This window comes from Bombina bombina, chromosome 3, assembly GCF_027579735.1.
Source record: "Bombina bombina isolate aBomBom1 chromosome 3, aBomBom1.pri, whole genome shotgun sequence".
NCBI lineage: Eukaryota > Metazoa > Chordata > Amphibia > Anura > Bombinatoridae > Bombina > Bombina bombina.
This window is the reverse complement of record NC_069501.1, coordinates 1,000,515,137-1,000,530,459: the sequence shown is the minus strand read 5'-3', so window position 1 is coordinate 1,000,530,459 and position 15,323 is coordinate 1,000,515,137. Positions and strand designations below refer to the sequence as shown.

The following is a 15,323-nucleotide window of genomic DNA, read 5'->3' as shown; positions in this document are numbered from 1 at the left end:
AGACCACACCCCTTCTCATTACAGAGATGCACATCACCTAATATGCTTAATTGGTAGTAGGCTTTCTAGCCTATACAGCTTGGAGTAAGACAACATGCATAAAGAGGATGATGTGGTCAAAATACTCATTTGCCTAATAATTCTGCACTCCCTGTATAGTCTCTCTCCAAACTAAGGAATGTTTTATTATCTGGCCCATAGAAAGTAATGACGCTCTCTTAAAACAAAAACAAAAAAATGTCAGCTTCAGTTTTGCATTTAAATAAAAGATATTCAAAGTGCAATCTAATTTATAAAATACACACACACACACATATATATATATAGTATATACAAAGTATGAGCCTAATTTGTTAAAGTTACACAGAAACTAAAAAAAATCACAATCCTAAATATGCTGCTGTACACAAATTAAAGTGCAAAGTTTAAATGTAATAAAATTTAATCGGAAATGTAAATTGATATAAAATAGAAAGCACAAAGTGTAAATTCATCATAGCTGCTGGGTTATGTAGTGTTATATTGCACTGGGCTTGTCTCTCCTTTACATACAGAAATGTAGGGAACGCCCCTTGGAGAAGTAAAGCAAAATCTGCCTTTTGAATATTTCCCTAGGGATCTTGCAATGCTGGAGAATAATTTTAGAATATTGTGAATGTGAACTGACGCTAAACGTGGGACAAAAAATTGGGTTTTAAATATTAGCAAAATTAAAAATGCCAGGTCTGCTGAATGAGGTACAATTTGTGTGGGTACCTCAAAGAAAAAAAGCTGAAATTAATATGTTAAAGCAATGGGGGGGGGGGAGCAAACAAATGATTTAGCAGTGAAAGGGTTAACAGTGTCTCTTACATTATACATATAAAAAATAAAATATTTAATTTCATCATATGTTGCAAGACATAACATTCACTATACCATTTTATTTAATTTCATATACAATTTAGCCTTCACAGTTCCCCTCTGTGACACTTGACACACTGTACCTGGCACATCGCCTGCGGCACACTTTATCTTAGCATATCACAAAACAATTTGTCCTGTTGTGAGCGCATGAGGGCTGGCTTTGTTTTACAGACTATTTACCTTAGATGTATCAGGGCAAAAGAAAGATAATTAAATAGCAAGTCCTGGAATATTGCATACCAATGCTCCAAGACCCCCAGGTGGGGAAACCGAATATATATAAAACAATTTGTATAGGGATAAATAGTAGTACAGTCACTCACCTTTTAGCAAAAAGTATCAGTGGCAAGCGTGGCTGTCAGCTCAGCAAATGAAAAGTAAACAGAACAGCTGCACTGCTGTATAAGGGAGAATAAATAGGCTGGCTCTGAAGTAAAGCACAGCCTTTCATGTAGTAGGAGGAAAAGGAAGTGATAAAACCAGATATAATTAAAAAAAAAAGCTTCTAGCTGTTGCTGCTGTTTCATTTTTCAAATTGCCAAGTTTGCATTTTACTTATTCTAAACCCCATATAAAATGTTAAATACAAACCTAGCAGAAATAAAATAGAATTAGTAGATTTACTTTAAGAGCAATAGCATGGATTTATTGTAGGTTTACCGACTTTAAAAGGGTGTACAAAACTTGAGAAAAACCAATGCACTTTAATTTATATTGAAATAATTATCATTAAAAGGATATAGCATCCATAATAGAAATTCACATAAATGTTTTTTTTTCAGTATTAAAAGAATAAATGTTTCTAATAGAAGTTATGACTGTTACAGTTCACAGAGCATATCTACATATGCTTTGTGTGCCCTCATTCAAACACTGCTTCAGCTCAGACACACAATGGTGATGTGTATTCATCAGCAATATTCATTTATTCATTCATTCATTTATCTGCATTACGATTTTATGTCCCTCTAAAATGAACACCATTAGAGACTTTTTTTGTTTTGCAATATTACCTGTTTTTGCAGAAATATTTGTTAAATTGACAGTAAACACCTTGATATTTTCATATAAAATGTTTAGTTATGTATAATGAAACAACTTTGCAAAATGTTGTTGTTATTTATTTTGTCCGCTTCTCGTGAAATGTAGCTCTGAAAATTGAGCAATTTCTAATTTTCAGACCTTGAAATGTACCCTACTGACTCATCAGGACTAACCCTGCTACATATATGTAATTAATTAGCTTTATCAGATAACAGTGAGTTTCCTTATTGTCTGTTGACTAAAGCCCAGATTGGCTCCCCCAAATAAAGCAAATGGTGGGTGGAGTTTGGCTATTGATTAATAATTGCAGTAAAAAAGATGTTAATTTATTCTAAAAACATTAACACCTAGATTACGAGTTTTGCGCTAAACAGGGTGCGAAACTAACGCTAAAAAAGTTGCGTTATTTCACTCTCCATACCGCTGTCATTACGAGTTACTGAAAAGCCTCCTTGTGCGTGCGATATGGTGGCGTTAAGCTCCATACCGCACAAAATCCAAGGGTTGCTTTGACGTGCTCGTGCACGCTTTCCCCCCTAGACATCAATGGGGAGATAGTGTTAGAAAAAAACCTAACACCTGAAGTGCGGAATGAAAAATCTCCATAATGCAACCCCATGGATGTCTATGGGGAAAAAATGTTTACGTTAAAACCTAACACCCTAACATAAACCCCAAGTCTAAACACCCCTAACCTGCCGCTTCCTGACATCACAGACACCTAAATAAAATTATTAGCCCCTAATTTTCCGCTCCCGACAACGCCAACACTAATAAAAGCTATTAACCCCTATTCTGCCGCTTCCCAACATTGCCGACACTATAATAAAGTTATTAACCCCTATTCCTACGCTCCCCGACATCGCTGCCACTATAAAAAGTTATTAACCCCTAAACCTCCAGCCTCCCACATTGCTGCCACTTTAATAAAGTTATTAACCCCTAAACCTCCAGCCTCCCACATCGCCGCCACTATAATAAAGTTATTAACCCCTAAACCTCCAGCCTCCCACATTGCCGCCACTAAATAAACCTATCAACCCCTAAACCACTGCCCCCCACATCGCAAAACACTAAATTAAACTATTAACCCCTAAACCTAACACCCCCCTAACTTTAAATTAAAATGACAATATAACTATATTTAAAAAAATAAACCTGTGAAATAAAAATAAATCTAACATAAACTATAAATTAAACTAACATTACTATTCTATTAAAATAAAAAAAAACTACCAATTAAAAAATCTAAATTACAAATTTTAGAAAAAACCTAACACTACGAAAAAAAAATTAAAATCTAAAATTACAAAAAATAATAAACAATTACGAAAAATAAAAACACTAAGCTTACAAAAAATAATAAACAAAATGATCAAAAATAAAAACAATTACACCTAATCTAATAGCCCTATAAAAAATAAAAAAGCCCCCCAAAATAAAAACACCCCCTAGCTTACAATAAACTACCAATATCCCTTAAAACAGCCAATAGGATTTCAGTAGCTCTCATCCTATTGGCTGTTTTGAACAGCCAATAGGATTTCAAAAGCTCTCATCCTATTGGCTGATTTGAATTTGAAGAATCAAATCAGTCAATAGAAATGCAAGGTATGCCATTTTGAAACGGCTACCTTGCATTCAACTTCAGTGTATGGCAGTAACCGTATGAAGAGGACGCTCCATGCAGGATGGGATCGGCTTCCAGGATGGCTTCGCTCCATGTCACCGGGATGAAGATAGAAGATGTCCCCGAGATGGATGAAGGTGACACCACCTAGATGAAGACTTCTCGCTGCCTGGATTAAGATGGATGTCTGGACTTCAGCAACCATGAGTAGATATTCTGGGGTTAGTGTTAGTTTTTTTTCACTTTTTTGGGTAGGTTTTTTGTTTTTTGTAAAAGAGCGGAATGCCATTTTAAGGGCAGTGAAAAAGAGCTGAATGCCCTTTTAAGGGCAATGCCCATACGAATGCCCCTTTAGGGGCAATGGGTAGCTTAGGTTTTTTTAGAGTTACGTTTTTTATTTTGTTTTTATTTTTTGGGTGGTGGGTTTATTTTTATAGGGGTATTAGATTAGGTGTATTTGCTTTTAGTTTTGATAATTTTGTTTTTTATTTTTTGTAATTTAGTGTTTATTATTTTTTGTAATTTTAGATATTTAATGTTTTTGTAGTGTTAGGTCTTTTAAATTTGTAATTTAGATTTTTTTTTTTTTTTTTAAATAATTTTTATTGAAGTCATAAACAGATACAATATATAGGGTATGACCCAAAACATTTACATAGAAATGTATACCCAGAGTAAACAGAAGCGTAATGTATTCAAATATCTCAAGCGTTCCTAGAAAATGTGGGCGAACATATAGAAAGACTTCAGTTTTATCATAGAGAATCTTAAATGTAATGTAAACAGAAAATGGTCCTCTCCCAGTTGTATAAAAAGAAGAGTAAGGTGTCTTATTCAGATAAGGTTGGGACTGGGGAGGCGATAGCTCTACAGTTTCATGGGGAAGAGGGATGCAGCGGGCAAGAGCCGCTCAAAATAGAGTTAGGGGGGTGGGGGCGGAGCCAGTTAGTATACCGGGATTGTAAATGTACTGCAAGATTAGAGCTTTGAAATTCACTACTAAATAAATTAATGTTGTTAATGTTTGGAAGTACCCAAACAGTGCATTTATTAATATTGAGGGGAGTCTGGGACATCTGTTAATAATAAATATATGGAGTAGGGCAGAAATTATGTTGGTCTTATAATTAAAGGGGGAGAAGTAGCAGTGCTAATATAAATTATTTAGAGTTAAAGAGGGATGGCATGGGGAATGGGTAACAGTAATATATAACCATATGCTGTTGTACAAGGTTCCAACGTTCAGTAACAACCACACTAGCTAGGGCTAAACTGCGACATTATTTTTTAGCCTATAATATAGCTATGCTTCAGGGAAGATATGGAAGGATTACTCAAGCCTAGCTCTGGAAGTGCTTGCAATAAATAACATAACACAGTCAAATATGAGATACTAATACAACATAAAACAGTGAATACAATTAGCATAAATAAAATGTAGCAAAAATGAGGAGTGTCTATAAGTATAATGATAACCCTCTTTATCAATGAGAAATAGTTAAATTCAGGGGGGGGGGGATATTAAAGCTCTATCTCCTGAAATGTAGATTAATGGTGCAAAATCTGTGCATGCACATTACAGAGGAGCTTCTGTATAGGTTAAGTGTGGCCATAGCCATAGGGAAACCAAGCACATATAAATTCTTAAAATGCATATATGCAACCCTGATCCTTAAGGTATCCTAATTATAAGCCATCTTCAGTGGAAAGGATAGCGATATCTCAGGGGCTCATTATCTGAAGACACAGGATATAGTGTACCTATTTACTGTAGACTTCACGGAGATAGAGGGTAATAGACAATTCAGTATGCAACTAACTTTCTAACGGTGATATTGGAGCTTATCTGTAAGAATAAAATATCCAGATATGCCTTCTGCCGTAATTATATACATTATTGATGCGCCATAGGTATGCATAGTAAAACATGAGCTTAAATCCTATTACTGGGTGCTAAACAGAATCTACTAGAAGTAACGGCTGCATATGTAAATACTATACGACATTTAAATCTAGTTCAGCTGCCAAAAGCAGTCAACTGTAATGGTTCCATAGATATGTCTAATTACAATGGAACATAATTAAAGTTAAACAATCACACACCTATAGGTTATACATGACAATATATATCAAAAATATCCCAATACACACATTATAACAACAGTCCTAAGTGCATAGCTGGGATCCTTTAGGGCACCCTATATTATAGAGCAGAGTAATAATAAAATACAACAACTATCCTAGTTGACTTCTAAGAGTAAAACAACAAGACTATCTAACCATTTAAACCTTTCGAATGGGGTAAGGGAGTCTCTCTGTACTGAGCTCCTATGTGGTGATAAACAACCTGGAAGCTATTTATTGCAGGGAAGGACATCACTAAACTTACACAGAGTGAGGTTAAACATTATGGTGCAAATACACTTAGACACCAAAGAATTAGCAATAGAACGTCAATAAAATAATAATAAATAAAAAGTATTCTCGCAGGTATTTAGCAACAGTCCCAGAGGAGACCATACCATCGCTGTAAGTCCCATAACGAACCAGCAAAGGTTGGGCACCTGCGGTAGTGAAATAGTCAGTATAAATTTACCCAATGCCCAGCCTTACTGCGTTCATAGGACTGCTCCAAATTTCCCCGTGCATCTTCTGAAGAAAAATGCTGCAAGGAAGGCAACATAATAGATTGATCGCCTGGGATGAAGAGCCGGCATAGGGAGAAGTTGACAGAGAGCTCCGACCGCTCATCAGCGAAATCAGGTGAGTACTAACTTTCGGAGCCCAACACAGAGGCCGCCCGAAGTGCGGTGGTAAGTATCCATCTCCTATAGCTCCGGTCACTGGCCCAACACCTATCGGCCGCCTCTTCGCAGGGTCCAATGACGCTGCAACTGCCTCAGAGAGCTCGCCCGCATACTCATCCAAATGCGCACGAAGGAACACCAGATGGTAGTTCCCCTCAGCCCGCATCATTGAATCATTGGGCCTAATAAAAGACCGGGTGTCCGGCGTATCCATAAGATCCGGTGGCAACATGTCACAGCTATCTTCCGCTGAGGTGGGGAGGTAGGTTAACCGACAATCTTCATGGCTGGGCATGTCTGGCGATTCAGACCGCAACAGTGAAAGTCCATAGTATACTGCAGTGCAGAAAGTGCGTTAACAATGTCCGCCGCCATCTTGATCCCAAACACTATGTGCCTCTGAGGTCCAATTTTTCCATATATCTCCTAAGAGACACTATTGTAGTAGAGCAGGCTTCCTTTCTTAGTCAGCGACCTCAGCTAAGATTAAGGAGCTTGAGAAATTCAGTCAGAAGTTAAAATTATATCAAAAAGCCTCCATTATTGACATTTAGAACTGAGAGCACTCTCAGATTAAGTCTTGCTGCTTCTGCAGTTGGCTCCGCCCCCCGTAATTTAGATTTTTTAATTAGTAGTTTTTTTTATTTTATTAGAATAGTAATGTTAGTTTAATTTATAGTTTAATGTTAGGTTTATTTTTATTTCACAGGTAAGTTTTTATTTATTTAAATATAGTTATATTGTAATTTTAATTTAAAGTTAAGGGGATGTTAGGTTTAGGGGTTAATAGTTTAATTTAGTGTTCTGCGATGTGGGGGGCCGGCGGTTTAGGGATTAATAGGTTTATTTAGTGGTGGTGATGTGGGAGCCGGAGGTTTAGGGGTTAATAACTTTATTATAGTGGCGGCAATGTGGTCTGATGAGTCAAAATTTACATTATTCCCAACAGTTGGGTTTACGTATGGTGAACGACCAATGAAGGGTACAACTGTCAAACATGGGGGAGGACCTGTGATGATGTTGGTGGCCATTTCTTGGTATATGGCTTGCCCCATTATTAACCTAAATGGTTGAGTTACTGCCAGCAAGTACTTGGACATTCTTGGAGATCAGGTTCATCCTATGGTCCCAATGTAGTTTCCCAACAATGATGCCATTTTCAAGATGATACAGTGTCCAAACACCAAATCAGAACAGTTCAGTCTTGGTTTGAGGATCACCAAGATGAGCTTCAATATATGCCCTGGCCAGTTCAATCACCTGACTTGAATATCTTCAAAACAATGTGAGCAGTTTTTGAGAACAGTTAAATTTAACTTTCATGTCCCTTTAAACGATTCCTATATCAGCTGCCAATGCATACCACTGTCCCTTTTTAGAGTAGGACCTAAAAAACCCAGTAAGCAAAATCATCTTTATACAAAGTTTTTGAAAGACTGGTTCTTCTTTCCCACTAGGGCTAAAATTTGTGCATCCAGAACTATGAATGTATGACTGTAAATGGTCATGGAGACACTCCAGAAAGAGTGATTAAACCAAAATAACCATTTAGACATACATTCTCTTATTAAATTATTCAATCTTTTTTTATCTATGATGCTTCAATAGATGCATCACGCTTTTCTACAACAAAGTTTTCATGTTTCATATAGAGAATAAAATTATGAAGACATTTCCAATGTACTTATATTCTCAAATTTGCTTTATTCTCATGTTATTCTTTGTTGAAGAGATATCTAGATAGGTAGCATGCACGTCTCGTGTACTACATGACAAGAAATAGTGCTGCCATCTAGTGCTTTTGTTAATGTATAACATTGTTGCAACCGTGCTGCCATATAGTGCTGCAGACATGTGCACACTCCTGAACTTACCTTCCTGCTTTTCAAAAAATGATAACAAAAAAACAAACAAAAATTGATAATTAAATTACATTGAAAAGTTGTTTAAAATTGTTCTGAACTAAGCAGTCGCACTTCACAGGAGCTCTGTCTGACGGAGCGCATTTTACTTTAAATATTGCAGCTTCTGCTTAGCCCCACACAACAGACTTGCTGGACTTATAAGGGAGCTATTGTGCCAGCCGACTAACATACGGCTAGATTACAAGTTTTGTCGGTAAAAACTTGCGTTGCTAACGAGCCTTTTTTTCCCAGCTCACTTTAAACAAAGCTGCGTTAGCCTCAGAAAAGTGAGCGTTGAGCAAATTTAGCGCCACTTCTACCTGTAATACCAGTGTTGCTTACGGTAGTGGTAAGCTGGCAAAACGTGCTTGTGCACGATTTCCCCATAGGATACAATGGGGCTGAGCTGTCTGAAAAAAAACCTAAAAAAAGCAGCGTTCAGCTCCTAATGCAGCCCCATTGTTTCCTATGGGAAAATACGTTTATGTCTACACCTAACACCCTAACATGAACCCCGAGTCTAAACACCCCTAACCTTACACTTATTAACCCCTAATCTGCTGCCCCCGACATCCTCACCACCTGCATTATATTATTAACCCCTAGTCTGCCGCTCCAGACACTGCCGCAACCTACATTATACCTATGAACCCCTAATCTGCTGCCCCCAACATCTCCGACACCTACATTATATGTATTAACCCCTAATCTGCCGCCCCCAACCTCGCCACCACCTAACTACAATTATTAACCCCTAATCTGCCGACCGGACATCACCGCCACTATAATAAATGTATTAACCCATAAACTGCCGCACTCCCGCCTCGCAAACACTAGTTACATTTTATTAACCCCTAATCTGCCGTCCCTAACATCGCCGACACCTACCTACAATTATTAACCCCTAATCTTCCGACCCCAACGTCGCCGCTACTATAATAAAGTTATTAACCCCTAAACCTAAGTCTAACCCTAACCCTAACACCCCCCTAACTTAAATCTATTTTTAATAAATCTAAATAAAATTACTATAATTAAATAAATTATTCCTATTTAAAACTAAATACTTACCTATAAAATAAACCCTAATATAGCTACAATATAACTAATAGTTACATTGTAGCTATTTTAGGATTTATTTTTAATTTACATGCAACTTTGTATTTATTTTAACTAGGCACAATAGTTATTAAATAGTTATTAACTATTTAATAACTACCTAGATAAAATAAATACAAATATACCTGTAAAATAAACCCTAACCTAAGTTACAATTACACCTAACACTACTCTATAATTAAATTAATTACCTAAACTACCTACAATTAAATACAACTTACTTGCATTTGACGGCACCAATACGCTTGCCTGATATCGCCTAACATCGCGGCCGCGGACCTGAATACGCTCTCCATATTTATATAAAAAGCTGTCAAAAAGCCGCGCACCAAGTACGGGGCGATGAGCAGTGGACTGTTGTTAACTAACAGTCATCGATCTCGCTGCTACTCGGCTTTTTCCCAGCTTTATTTATATACTGTCACTAAACACCACCACTATACTAAACTGTTTAACCCCTATCCCGCCGCTCCCAGACCCTGCCGCAACTAAATAAAGTTATTAACCCCTATCCCGTGACACCCGGTGCCCACCGCCACTCTAATAAACTTATTAACCCCTATTCCGCCGCTCCCCGACACGGCCGCAACTAACTAAATGTATTAACCCCTATCCCTCCGCTCCCAGAGCCCACCGTAACTAAATAAAGTTATTAACCCTAAACCCCTGGCCTCCCACATCACTACCACTTACTAAACCTATTAACCCATAAACCGCCAGCCCCCCACATCGCCATAAACTAAATTAACCTATTAACCCCTAAACCTAACAACCCGCTAACTTTATATTAAATATTAACTCATCCCTATCTTCTTATAAATTAAAACTTACCTTTAAATTTAAATTAAACTATATTAAACTAATAATTAACCTACCCTAACTATTAGACTAAAATTATATTAAACTATATTAAACTAATAATTAACCTACCCTAACTATTAGACTAAAATTACATTAAACTATATTAAACTAATAATTAACCTACCCTAACTATGTTACTAAAATTACATTAAACTAAACTATTAATTAATCTACCCTAACTGTTATACTAAAATTACATTAAACTACAAATTAAATTAAATATATTATATAGTTAAAAACCTAACCCTACTCAAATAATTTAAATCTGCTATTAGAAGTTACAAAGTTACAAAAAACTAACAACTAAGTTACACAAAATAACAAACATTAAGTTACAAAAAAAAATAAACACTAAGTTACACAAAATAAAAAATAAACTATCAAATATTTAAACTAATTACACCTAATCTAAGAGCCCTATGAAAATAAGAAAAGCCCCCCCCCCCCAAAATAAAAAAAAACCCTAGCCTACAATAAACTACCAATGGCCATTAAAAGGGCCTTTTGCAGGGCATTGCCCCAAAGAAATCAGCTCTTTTACCTGTAAATAAAAATACAAATACCCCCCCAACAGTAAAACCCACCACCCACACAACCAACCCCACAAATAAAAACCTAATCTAAAAAACCTAAGCTCCCCATTGCCCTGAAAGGGGCATTTGTATGGGCATTGTAATTAAAAGGGCATTTAGCTCTTTTTCCTTGCCCAAACCAATAAACCCTTAAAAACCCTAACACTTACCCCTGAAGATCCACTTACAGTTTCTGAAGACTTGACATCTGTCCTCAACGAAGCGTCAGAAGTCCTCAGCAAAGCAGGCAGAAGTCTTCATCGAAGCGGGCCGAAGTCTTCATCCAAGCTGGCAGAAGTCTTCATCCAGATGGCATCTTCTATCTTCATTAATCAGGCGCGGAGCAGTTCCATCTTCAAGACATCCGGCGCGGAGCATCCTCTTATTTCAACGTCTTCTTCCAAATGAAGGTTCCTTTAAATGATGTCATCCAAGATGGCATCCCTTAGATTCCGATTGGCTGATAGATTTCTATCAGCCAATCGGAATTAAGGTTGAACAAATCCTATTGGATTGAGCTTTCATCCTATTGGCTGATCCAATCAGCTAATAGGATTGAGCTCGCATTCTATTGGCTCATTGGAATAGCCAATAGAATGCAAGCTCAATCCTATTGGCAGATATTTTTTTTTAGTTGTAATTTAGATTTCTTTATTTTTTTCGTAGTGTTAGGTTTTTTTAAAATGTTATTAGATTAGTTATGTTAGGTTAATTTTTAGTTTAATGTTAGTTTTATATTTATTTCACAGGTAAGTTTTTATTTATTTAAATAGAGTTATATTGTAATTTTAATTTAAAGTTAGGGGGGTGTTAGGTTTAGGGGTTAATAGTTTAATTTAGTGTTTTGCGATGTGGGGGGCGGCGGTTTAGGGGTTAATATGTTTATTTAGTGGATCAGATGTCGGAGGCCGGAGGTTTAGGGATTAATAACTTTATTTAGTGGCGGCTATGTCAGGGAGCGGCGGAATAGGGGTTAATAACTTTATTATAGTGGTGGCGATGTTGGGGAGTGTCGGTTTAGGGGTTAATATATTTAAATAGTGTTGGTAAAGTGGGCAGCAGATTAGGGGTTAATAGGTTTAATATAGTGTTTGCATTACGAGAGGGTGCGTTTTAGGGGTTAATAGGTAGTTTATGGGTGTTAGTGTACTTTTTAACATTTTAGTTATGAGTTTTGTGAAACTTCAGCTCTCAGATGGCGGTATGGATTGTGTCGGTATAGGCTGTGAGGCAAGCAATTTAGCCTCACCGCACAACTTGTGATACCGGCGCTATGGAAATCCCGCACAAAAATGTAAATTTTTTTTAGTGCGGATTGATGTTGCATTACAGGCTAAAATGTTTGCAGTATAGCTATGCCGCCACTACTCCCAATAGTGCGTTACTGCTTTTACGCTGAAATTGCCATTTTTTCAGCATTAAAAGCTGCAACGCAAAACTCGTAATCTAGGTGAAAGAATTTTAACTAATTTGATTAACTATATGAACGATCGCAAAATTAATTGATTTGTTGAATTATTATAAAAAATGCACACACATTTAAAGGAATACTAAAACCCATATTTTTTCTTCTAAATAGTAGCCACCAATCAGCAAGTGCTACCCAGGGTGTGAACCGAAAATGGGCCGGCTCCTAAGTTTACATTCCTGCTTTTCAAATAAAGATACCAAGAGAACAAAGAAAATTTGATAATAGGAGTAAATTATAAAGTTGCTTAAAATTGCATGCTCTATCTGTATCATGAAAGTAAAAAAAAATGGGTTTAGTATCCCTTTAACAAAAAAGTTCTGATGCTCTAAGACCAGTGTGTGAGGTTGGAATATGAGCTATTAGCAGGTGTTATTAGTTTGTATATTATGATAAATACACAGGTTGCACATAACTTTCTATTTCAATCTTCTCTTAATAGCTTTAGGTCACTTGTGTTCATCTTTACTCACAGACCTGGAGGTACCAACTTGCATTATGGAGAGTAAAGCTTGTTGCACACTCAGGGCTTTGAAGTGTGCTATAGATGCAGCTTACTCCTACAAGGATGCCAATTATAGCGTCATTTGTAGAGCAAATCATGATTAAATGCACATTGAAGAAGGTTCTGGTTCCAGCTGAAGGAACACTAGAAAAAGCACAAGTATTACGGCTGATGCTCTGAATGGTGCTAATTATAGTTCATGCATCAGAAATTATGTTGCTATAGAAACAGCACCAAAGGAAGCACAGTTCTGACTTTTAGAACACTGTATTTGACTATTCTTTTTTTTTTGTTTAATATATTTTTATTAATTCTCTTAAAGTATTACATCACAAACATTCAAGACATCGCTAAGAATGAAAAGAGTAGAAAAAAACAAAACAAAAAAAACTTTAACAAAGATTTTGCATTTGCCAAACATTTTCACCTAGATTACGAGTTTTGTCGTTAATGGTGTGCGGTGCTAATGAGCAGTTTATGCTCACCACTCACCTACAGACAGAGCTGGTATTACGGGTTTTGACAAACCCGGCGTTAGCTCTAGTAAAGTGAGAGGAGAGCAAAATTTTGCTCCACTGGGGGGGCGGAACCAACGGCTGAGCTGTTCAGACGTGTGGAGACAGAGCTCTGCTACAACTAAGAGCTAAAATACATATTATTTGCTTAAACATAAGCGGTTTTGACCATAGACACCTTGGGCCACTCAGAGGGAACGTTTCCGGCCAAATTGGCTGCAACTTTCGGAGATCGTAATAGGCCTGAAGGGAGAACCGGAGGCTCTTCTAGGAAAGACCGCGGCTGCGGCCTTAAAACCGCACATAACTGTAAGTTTAACTGACCAGAGGTGCCATCACACTGCTAGACCTCCTTCAGAAACAGAGCAGGTGATTATTAACCCCTAATTAGAGCCTAAAGTGAGAGGGCCTAGAGGAAACCCACGTGGCAGGCTGGGAACATTAATCTGCCCTGTTTTTTATTAGGAAAATTCAGCCAGCCCAAGATTTCTTACTTTTCTACAACACACTTTAAGACTTTTGAAGGTCACTTTTATAGTTTAGGTGACATAGAGTGTGGTGTACTACTATTCTAGTGTGGGCCTGAAGCTTGCAACTGTGTGGAAAAAGAAACAATACTATTGCCTGTTTTTATTTTTCTCTCTACATGAAGGCCTAGGCAAACTTTTTATTGCTCCTGCTCTGCAGCCCTGGAGAGTCACTTATAATATCTGTTTACTCATCTAGCTAATCTCTGCAGTTTTCATTACAACCATCTCTTCTGAGATTTTACAAGACATCCATCATTAAAATGCAGGGGTAGGGGGGCTGGTAATCAGATGCCCTCCCCTAGCTAGTCGTCTACATTGAGCTACAAGATGAGATCCAGTGACTGACTCTGTCCCTCTATTTGCTTCCATCCCCACTACCTTCTTTGGGTAAATATACAGATCAGCTATTCATACAAGCAATGTCTTAATCTTTCAAGAATAGAAATAAGACATCAACCAGATCTAAGAATTCTGTTGCTGATCATTTTAAACCTAATGATTCGTCTGCTCATAGAGGACCTGCATCGCCTCACTCATGTCAAGAGGGGTCTGATAATACTAATTCCCCCGTATTCCAACAACAGGAGGAAGAAATGGAACTTACCACTAGGCGAGATATAGTTGATACCCTGACTAAGAGGTTAAATGACTTGCAGGATAATCTGACATCTACCATTAAATCCTCAGTTGCAGACCTTAAAAAAGACCTAGCAGAAATGGGAGAGAGGACCAAAGCGCTCAAGCGTAAACAGGAGGACCTGGCGATTGAGCAGCAGAATAAAATTGCCCATTCTCATAACTTTAGGAGGATGGGTCGCGCCGCAATAATGCCAGATTTAGAGGCATTTCTGAAGAGATCTTACAGGCCGAATTAGAGACATTTGTCAAGAAATTCTGTGTCTCCTTAGCACCTCCCTCGGATCCGAATGATATGTTAATTGACAGAGTCCATAGGATTCCTAGGGGCAGAAATGCTCCCAAAGACAAGCCCAGAGATGTAATAGCATGTAATGCTCCCTGAGCATCTGAGTCATATCCAAGTATTTCCAGATTTATTGCAGTTTACCCTCCAGAAGAGGAGCACCTTCCGCCTGCTTACCCAATCTCTCCGTTCAAGAGGATTAAAGTACAGATGGGGTTATCCATCTAAGCTAATCATCCATCGTGAGGGATCTCTGGTTACAGTGGACTCCCCAGCGAAAGGCGAAGATCTTTTGAAGAAATGGGATCAATCGGACAATCACACTGCCCACTCTCCTACCAGGCCCTCACAGCTAAGACCTGCAGCGGATCAATGGAACCTTCTTCCTCAACGCCTCCAGTCCAGTAAAAGGAACTCGGCTTCCAGGGAATCCTCTACAGGATAATCTGATAAGTATTTACCCTAAATGTTGATCTTTGTTGCATATGTTTTTTCCTTTTAAGTCCCAGGACTGTTCCAGTGATGATCCTTTTGGCCACT

The 15,323-nt window shown here is 37.6% G+C and overlaps 1 protein-coding gene across 1 annotated transcript in view; it reads right to left on the bottom strand.

Moving 5' to 3' along the window:
- LOC128654301 (retinol dehydrogenase 7) overlaps window positions 1-1,338 on the bottom strand; it is a 46,964-nt gene extending 45,626 nt beyond the window's left edge. Inside the window, exon 1 of the mRNA XM_053708163.1 lies at window positions 1,230-1,338. The gene's annotated coding sequence lies outside the window, so the exon portion shown is untranslated. The remainder of the gene's footprint in view (window positions 1-1,229) is intronic.
- Between the last annotated feature and the right edge of the window lie 13,985 nt (window positions 1,339-15,323).